This window comes from Phalangium opilio, unplaced genomic scaffold (assembly GCF_054372755.1).
Source record: "Phalangium opilio isolate 3A_F unplaced genomic scaffold, DU_Popi_V2 ptg000209l_1, whole genome shotgun sequence".
Taxonomy (NCBI): domain Eukaryota; kingdom Metazoa; phylum Arthropoda; class Arachnida; order Opiliones; family Phalangiidae; genus Phalangium; species Phalangium opilio.
In genome coordinates this window covers 7725910-7735000 of record NW_028324217.1, presented here as the reverse complement: position 1 = coordinate 7735000, position 9091 = coordinate 7725910, and the positions used below count along the sequence as shown (strand labels likewise).

General features: G+C 38.4%; 1 long non-coding RNA gene across 3 annotated transcripts; it reads right to left on the bottom strand.

Moving 5' to 3' along the window:
- Nucleotides 1-486: 486 nt before the first annotated feature.
- LOC149618806 (uncharacterized) lies at nucleotides 487-2161 on the bottom strand. Of its 3 annotated transcripts, none has more exons than XR_016375507.1 (3): nucleotides 2036-2161; nucleotides 1843-1962; nucleotides 487-1497 (listed from the first exon to the last, which is right to left on the bottom strand). It is a non-coding gene; the product is annotated as an uncharacterized LOC149618806 (long non-coding RNA). The 3 variants fall into 3 exon arrangements; XR_016375509.1 differs by having other exon boundaries at nucleotides 487-1415; XR_016375508.1 differs by having other exon boundaries at nucleotides 1843-1971; nucleotides 2036-2120.
- Nucleotides 2162-9091: the final 6930 nt, after the last annotated feature.

The following is a 9091-nucleotide window of genomic DNA, read 5'->3' as shown; positions in this document are numbered from 1 at the left end:
GGTGGCAATTAGAATAGTAAAAGGGCTAATGGTAAACGGGTAGTAGCTACAGGCATTTTATTCTCTTTATGGAGCGCATTGACTATTAGTGCGTCTAGCTACAATTTAGCTTTGGTGTTATTTAACGTTAACATTCATGTTGGCAAACTAAGAATATTGTTGAGGTGAGACGAGACGATAGTGTTTACACTGCAAACCAGTTGTGAATGTAGCTATCAGAATATACGGTAAACAGCTGAAGCGAAGACTTCATTTCCTGATCTTTTCCCCATTGACTGATTTCCATGTGTCCAAGATTTATCCTTATTGGATATAAAATGTCGTCTGCTTTACTGTATTATTCGCTATGCTTGGAATACTGCTTCAATATTTCGTAAATTTTTACTTCAAAAAAGAGAAATAATTCCATATATAGGTAAATAAGTTTGTAGTAGTAGACCTCTTGACTCGGAAAGGTAATATTTTGGTTTTCCCAACTTGTTTAAAAAGTTAAATGTAACTTTTAAAATTAACCGTTGGTAACTCTTCAGTAAACTCGTTTAAGTATGGTTGTATCCGCGACCAACTTGGAAAATGGCTGCCAGGAAAACTAACTGAAACTTATTAATGGAGTTCGTTGATTTTATCCTTTTTAGAGGTAGCTTTACGTTCAATATTGTCAGTTTTTGCTAGTTACTATAGCAGTTTAACAATGTAGTTTGTTTTTGAAGATGTCTTATGTTTTTGAAGATGTCTTATGCTACGAAATATCATTTATACTAAAAATAACTCAACTGCCACGAGTAGATTGGTCCACTCTTTCGACTTCTTCGCTGAAAATCTTCACTTACGACAAGCGTAGTGAGTATACGGGCTTCATTTGGACAAATATTTCGGGCTGGAGAATATACTAGAGTTAGGAGGTAAAAATAGCGGAGTTGAGTTGGAAGGGTTCAGGGACGTCTTACAGTCTATTAGTTTTTACGAGGAGCTCGGAGGCAGCGGCCCAGAATTGAGCCGCTAACTCGTCAAGGCCCAGCGCACGGTCGCTCCCATCATCATTTTCAGGATCAAGAAACTCCACTTTCTTTACCATCCAGCGTCCCCGTCAACTGACGACTTTTCCACCGATGCCCAAGTAGGACTAGTATAAACTGGAGTGGATATTGAATCTCTTGTTTAGTTCCTCTTTTTTGCTGCTGCACATTCGTTGCATTTAAAGCAAGGCTCGGCTGTGGTTTACTGTAAACAAATGCCGCTAGATGCTCCCATAATCGATGGCTGGAGTTGACATGCCTTTCAAGCTTAGCAAAGGCTAATATTAGCTCCGCCCTCAGTGTCAACGCGAGTTCTGATTGGCTCCTGCCGTTGGCAAGGTAAATGTGTGTGTATAAGATCAGTTAGAATGTTAGGGGTTCCACAGGAGCTGACATTTGCTTTAAAAATTGATAGAGATGGCTGTAAGTTTAGTTTATCCGCAAGTTGTTTTTGATGAAAAATTACAGAGGTGTTGGAAGGCTGTATTAAGGGCAAGAAAATGTAGTCCCGTTTTAAAAATCATAGCTTTATTTTCGCAAATAAAGTAATAAACTGTTACTGCTATTTTACTATTAAGTAACGTTTTATTTATAAATGGTAACTAGCTGCTAAGTGTTTCCGATGGACCCGTGAATCAGTTTAGAAGTACATCTAGGGAAGTTTCTGGGCTGTTATTTTTCATGTGTGTACCTGCTACATAATGGGATGATTCATGTGTTATGTAGGGGGCGGGGCCTATATCAAGCTCATCTTCCATCAAATAGAACTCTACTTGGCATGCGTGAATTTCGTAGCAATATTACTGCATTGGGAATGGACACCTACATTTCTATTGAATCTATCCGCCGAGTCGTTCCACTCTGAGTCACGTGATATTTCTCAATCACTACTACATTTTGACATTCCCCAACATAGCGCGTTGTACATCCTTGCAAAATTTCTTTCCTATGTAAACTTTTATAGTTTTGTGATTCAGTATGTATGACACTACATATACTTTGTAATGCTAGAGACTTACTGAGAGCTAGTTCGAGAACGACACGAGAATTGACTACACGCGGTTTTGCAGTCCACCTTCCTTTTTAGTCTATCCTAAGCCTTTGACAGCGCCTCACCAAAATACATGATTTTCACCTCCGTCCCTTCACCACTTATAAGCTCCTGGAACTATAACTTTTGTTATCAGTCAGTCAGGACTTATTCATAGATTAAAAAATCTCTGAAAAAGTTTAGTTAATTCAAATTGCTCCTCCCACATCATTGCTGAAGGGGAAAAGAATTTTTACCCCTAGAACTCTCAATAGTTTAGTGCGAAGTATGTTTAAAAAACTCTTATTTCTTCATACTTAAGCAAAGAACGGTTTTACTTTAAGTAATCGACTTCATTCGAGCTTCACAACCAAAAAACTCCTCTAACATCTACTCCAAGGTACACGAGAGATCTCGCACCCATTTCCTATTCCCATCATGACCCTTAGTTTCTAGAAACGACCCCAAGATAGAAAATCAAAAGCCACCCGCAATTATTTTTCTTTTCGGGTTTTTTTTCTTCTTGGTTCTTTCTTTCTCTTTTTTGTTCTTTGTTCTTGAAGCTAACTTAACCTTCCTTTTCTCTTTAATATTGTTTTAAAAGTTTTGGGTCATCTCACAACTAAGCTGAAAGGTCCGCGAGATAGTCCCAAAAGAAGAAGTAGATTCACTGACCAACGGTCAAATCCAAACTAATGATAATTGAAAATGATTTTCACCGCGTTTTTTCTTTGTGGCTACAAAGCGGATTCGGAAATCATTTCGACTAGGAAGCCACTACCGAAATTGGCCAATCGATTGACCAGATCAGGATGAAAAATTGTTGTTCAACCGTGACGTCATCTAACGCCAACGATTATCGTTTAAAGGCTTGGACGACGGTGGGGAATTTGTGATTGGATGTGTTTTGCCAGGGTTAACGCTACAGTTTTCGAAACTGCTCATATTTTGAGGTCTATCATATCTTCCATTTATCTACATATAACTAGCTTTTACTCGCGGCGTCGCTCGCGTGTAAAAAGAAAATGTTATGAAGAATGGTAAGATTTTACTCATGACTAATATTTTTGTAGAACCCTAGGAGCGAAGGCACTCGGCGTTGCCCGTCAACCCGTCGGGACATTTTTTATTGCTTTTCACGCGGGCATTATTACATAAAGAAGGGTTTTAAAATTTCTGGCCGCAATTTTAAAAGATGGCAACAAATCGAACCCGAAAGACCATTCAGCCCGTCTATAGGTTAAAGGAAACCATTGTACTAAATATTTGTGAAATCGGTTGAAAGCGCGGACTTTGTTGCATAGAGAAGATTTTTTACATTTCTGGGCGCCATTTATTAAGATGGCTGCGGATTGCAAAAATCTATCTTAGTACGCGCCTACTACTCATGAGTAACGTTCCTGCAAATTTTCAGCCTTCTAGGGCAAGCGCTCTGGGCTGGGCGTTGATTATGAGTCAGTCTGTCAGTCAGTCAGGACATGGATTTATATAGATATAGATGATAAGAAATTTTGGAAAATTAATATTTTTTTTCCACGATATTTAATAATAAAGTATTGAATCCGTGGCCATATATCTATTATCATAAGAAAATGATATATAGCTCCCTATAAGTATGAAACTTAGTACATTTTCATACTACAGCATTTGCTTCCAAATTCGGCGCGCTTACTCTTTTACGCTTATGGGAGAAGTTTTGGTACTACGCGTTAAAGGGGGGCGAAACCGCCGCCGCCACCTAAGGTGTCCGCGAAAAGCACGATGGGCCGGGGAAATATGGCCGCGCCCGTAGAGACAAGAGACAATCCTTACCTCGTACCGTGCTCGTACCAGGGTAGGGGCTAGCCTCGGTCGTCCAAATCTCGTGCCATCTATTCATTTAATATGATAATTTTGACACGCACTAAATCAGTTTAATTATCAAAATAATAACTTCAAGACCTTTAACAATTTAATTACAATTCAAAATTTGAAAATTTTCGAAACAATTATTTCGGCTTTTTTAACGTTAAAAGTTCTTAATAGGTGGCAATAAAAACTTTTTAAAATTTCAATGGAAGAAAATGCTGTTTACATGGCTTAAATGGAGATTTTCATACTTATAGGGAGCTATGTATTATTTTCTTATGTTATAATGGAATAACTTGCTAGCGTTTCAACCGATTTCACTAATATTTAGAGCTATCTAAGCTACCTGGCGTTGCCTGGTTGTTTTAAGTTACAAGAAATCATCAAGAGTTTCGTATCTACGTAAACAATAAACACTAAATATCTGCGTGATATAGTTTTTCTTGTATCATATTTTTTTTTTCTCCAAAAATTAAATTGAAGGCTATACATGAAGCTGAAGTGTAACGGTTTTAGAATAAGACATTATTTACATGCTTAATGGCTTGGGGTTCGCGGGTTCGAATTCTGTTTGTTTATAAAGAACAAACAAACCACTTTCTGAAATATGCAGGGTGTTCAAAAAATGTAGGTGGGTTCTAAGTCATGAAGGGAAACTTAATAGATTCTCGTAAAGCGCCGCATGGTGAGACAGTATAAAATTTTTCGATCGTCATTGAAGGGAGAGTGAATGGGAGAGAATTGTGGTGAGGTAATATTTTTCGTTCGTCTACTTAAAAGGAAGGAAATTATGATAGTTAGGTTAAGCCATATACCCTCCCTTAAAAAATTCCTCTTACCCGTCCGTCGACAATAAGAGTTTCACGCTCCCCTATTATATTTTAACATTCAAAGAAATCGAGGAAAATTTTGAAAGCAAAAGCAAGTATTTACTGACGTTCTTTTCAGAATGGTCTTAAGGCACCGGGATATTACAATTATTGGGTGTTTTACCGAATTCTTTCTCTTTCAAACTCTTCTGACCATAAGTTCATGTTAGAAATTTATAAGAAGCGAGAAGTGTGCATCGGCATAAATCTATGTTGTAAACTCATCGAGGGGATAATCACTAAAACTATCTGTTCTTCAATTCGCCGGAATATTACAATTACGGCATAAGTAAATTTATACGGGTAGTAATTCTATCACCGTATAGGGTAGGGCATCGAGGGGCTATTCACTCTGATTTTATGCACGGTAAATTATTTAAGCATTGTAAAAGATAGCGCTATTCACTAATTAGGGTAAGGTATAGAGGGGCTATTCACTCGTACGATGTGGCTACTATTACGAGCCCTTGGGTCGCCTTGTTTTTTTTTTTTTGCTTTTAGTCGCCACTACTGGGACTCCCTTCGAAAGAACGTGAAAATTTTTACATGTCTCCATCTGTTGAGTGGTCTTCTCAATTTATTTATTTGTTTGTTTCTTTTCTCTTCAAACTAATACTTTTTGATTTTGAAATTCATCTCTACAAAGATGAAACTAAACGAATCTATGAATATAATTTTTTATATATTGCTGTAAAATTTTGGGGGGCTACGAGCAATATTTTGGTAGGGTTCATAGGCGTAGAGTTCTATAGGCCCGTGGGGCCCGAGCCCCCCCAAAACTTTTAGAGGTGGCCACGGGCCCCTCCAAAAATTTGTCATCCATAATACCGAAATCATGAAGATAGAGACCTCATAAAAATAATTTTTGCGTTTAGCTGACTGCAAAAAACCAATAAAACCACTACAGAGCAGTGTTTTCCGAACAGAATAGTTTTATTTTGTTCTATAAAATGTAAACAAGACGACCCAAGGGCTGGGCCATAATAGTAGCCACATCGTTATCTACTTAATTATTCTTACTTCAATAAATTTACTTATGTTATAATTGTAATAGTGGAACATAAACAAGAACTTGAAATTTACTTCTGTTATATTTGTAATAGTGCGACATAAATAGAAAACTTGAAATTTACTTATGTTATAATTGTAAAACCCGGTTCCGAGAAGCTTTTGCTTTTAAAATTCCCCACGATTTCTTTGAATGTTGAAATAGGGGAGTGGGATTGAAAGCGTGAAATACTTGTCGACGGGTGATAGGAATTTTAAAGGGAGTATTAAACCTTCCATTTTAAGGCTATATCATAATCCTCTCTCTCTCGCTTGAAACATAGAGCAAATGTGATTCTTCCGCTTTAAGAACCGATTTACCAGGTACATAAATTAGGGAACTACTATAAAGACTGAATATTCTTTAGCTAAAACTACACACAATACCAAAGGTTATTTGGGAGTAAGGCATGAAGATCTTATCAATCTGGGTAGCTTTTGCTTAGACTATTTAAGACGCCGTGTATCTGTTTTTTTACGAGGATTTTTTTCTGTTCTCGCGGCTACGTCGAGCCCAGCTGCTGGCGGCTCAGAAATCGGGATACCGCCGATACCTAGCCGAGGCTTAGTTTAGTTTTCGAGTGTACGATTATTCGCAGAGCTATTTTTCTGTTAAAATTAAAGAAATTCTCATAATATTTAGTTGAAGACTTATTAAATGACTCGAAAATTTTCGAAACTTGAGCTTTAAAACGTTTAATATAATATAACGACTAACGAACGATACCACAAATTTGCCTTTCGAGCTTTCCGGTTATGTTGCCGGCGAGGTCGAGTCGAGGTCCCATGCAAGAAAATAGTAATAGCCGTCGCTGATTGGTCTGGCATTAAAGAGGCTATCTACGGTTAGGGGATTTACGATTGGTTAAAAACTTTTTTGTTCGTCTGTTTGGTTTTAACTTCGGGAATGTCATGAAATCTATGGCCTAGGCCTAAGCTATGGAAAAGTGGGACTTACGTACTTTATGTGTGAAGCATAATCCGCTTTTTGAATAGTGCGACAAATGTAAGGCCAGGGATACTAGATGCTCGAAGAGGGATTCGAAGGGAGACGGAAATTGCGACAGAGTTATTGGCGTGTCATGCGCAGTACAGTCTACCGGATGCAATTCAAAGCCAAATCAAGGATGATGGCTGGAGGATGCGAAATCTGAGAGAAATAGGCGCGTTGTGGAACGGCTTAGGTCCGGTGGAACGCAAAAAATGGGGGAATACTCGGAATAGGAATTCAATTTGTCCTTGATAGGGATAAACAAGACGGCGCGCGTTATAGATCCCCGTTAAAAAAACCCTCTGCCGCAGTTTCGTCTGAACGTACGTGAAAAGGCTCGAGCTGGTCATCCCTATTTAAACATCTAGTATCTCTGGTAAGGCGCGGTGCTGGCCAAATCCATAGAGTAGATAAACAATTTTCAAAATGTTTTTCGAGGCACAAGTATAAATTAGTCTTATGGGTTAAGTCGCTCTCATGGTTTCCAAAGTGCTGATTTTCCCGAGTTTTGATAGTAGTCTCGAAATTTTTGTAAAGATTTTTACATTCGCATTGTAATGCCATAAGGAGATTATCTCTCTCTAAGGGCCCAAGCGCATCTATTAGCAAAAACATCTAGTTCTGCCAGATGTGACGTAGATTTTGTATAGGGGCTCCTTCCGAATTTTTCGTCAAATTCGCGGGAGAGAAAAATGATTTTCAAAATCAGCCAAGACCGATATCCTAAGCCGGTCGTGGTCTAGAGGCGAGCTCTGAGATAACGCTCCCAACATAGATAATATACACAAGGATCGGAAGGTATGCCTTCCGTAGTGTATCTCTCTTTGCCGCGCCTGTGCGGGGGGGGCCGCACGCCAAACTTCTGCAGTTGACTTCCGCTTCTGCGCAGACGAGGTCTGCCTGCTCGTTTTTCGTGCATGACTCGCCGTACGCATGCGCTGGTTTCCGGAAGTAGAACCTACCCAGTTTGTACAAAGCGCGGCAAGCTCTCCCCCGACCTTCTGATCCTGGTGTTTATTATCTATGCTCCCAAGCGGTTGGGAATCAAACTAAAACAGGCGGGTAGGCGAGAGAGGAAGGACTGAGGGGAAAAAATAAGTAAGAGAATTTCCAGAACCCCCAGCTCTCTCAGACACAAGAGGTAAATTCGCGCTTAGTAAAAATCACGAAGAGCTGTCGTGAGAAATCTTTGAAGGAGGGAAAAATGTTCAACGCCGGGTTACTCTGCAGCGAATGCGCTCGGCCTCTGTTTAGGCTATACAATTATTATACCACTTGAGATGAGACGGATGGCTGACCAAATCGGTCATACATACATTTCAACCGTAACATAGAATCTTGGGCCCTTAGAGAGAGAGATAATGTCCTTATGGTAATGCGCAAATACGGATAAATTTGTTTTAAAACGCCCTAGATTATCTTTAGAGGAAAACATAGTACATGGATATACTTAATAAATATACTATATAATGTAGTATATACAGGGTGTTTCTGAAAGGTCCATCAATAATGAAAGGGCGTGTTTATTGGGCCATTTTGAGTCGAAAATGTTCAATGGCATTTTTCCGTCCGGGCCACTGTTTTCAAGTTATGATTGGAGTAATTTACGGATGACCCCTTAAATTTAATTAAGAAATTTTAAGACAGCGCTAATTTAATGAAGGGGTCATCCCTAAAATATTCAAATCATAACTCGAAAACCGTGGCTCGGACGGCAAAATGTCATAGAACATTTTCGACTCAAAATGGCCCAATAAATACGCCCTTTCATTATTGATGGACTTTTCACAAACACCCTGTATAAATTTATTTCTTAATATTCGTTAGGAATTTATATACATCATATGCATGCATCACGCATGATGCTATCTATGTATTGGTCCAGGCCGGTTGGGCCCCACCAAACATTTGCGAAACTCTACACTCTAAGAAATGGAAGTGTTAAAAAGGTGTTAAAACGGTGTGAACACCGTAAAAACACCCAAAAGAGAGTTTTATTACCTTGAGTTTTTAGAGGCCAATTTAAAGTGTAAATTCGGTGTAAAATAACACTATTAAAACACCGTTCGAAATTAAACATGAAAAATTATATTACTGCTGGTTTCTTAAATAAGGTCTTTTATTTTTCATTAATGTTTTAATATTAAAGTCAATACAAACAGTAAAAAAATATTGAAAAACGTACTTGTTAAACCATTTTTTAAAGATGATATTCATGAAAGATAACAGTTTTATCCTTTAAATAAAATTAACAAAGAAATTGGTAATCTGGCGGTGTTGTACCTTCGTA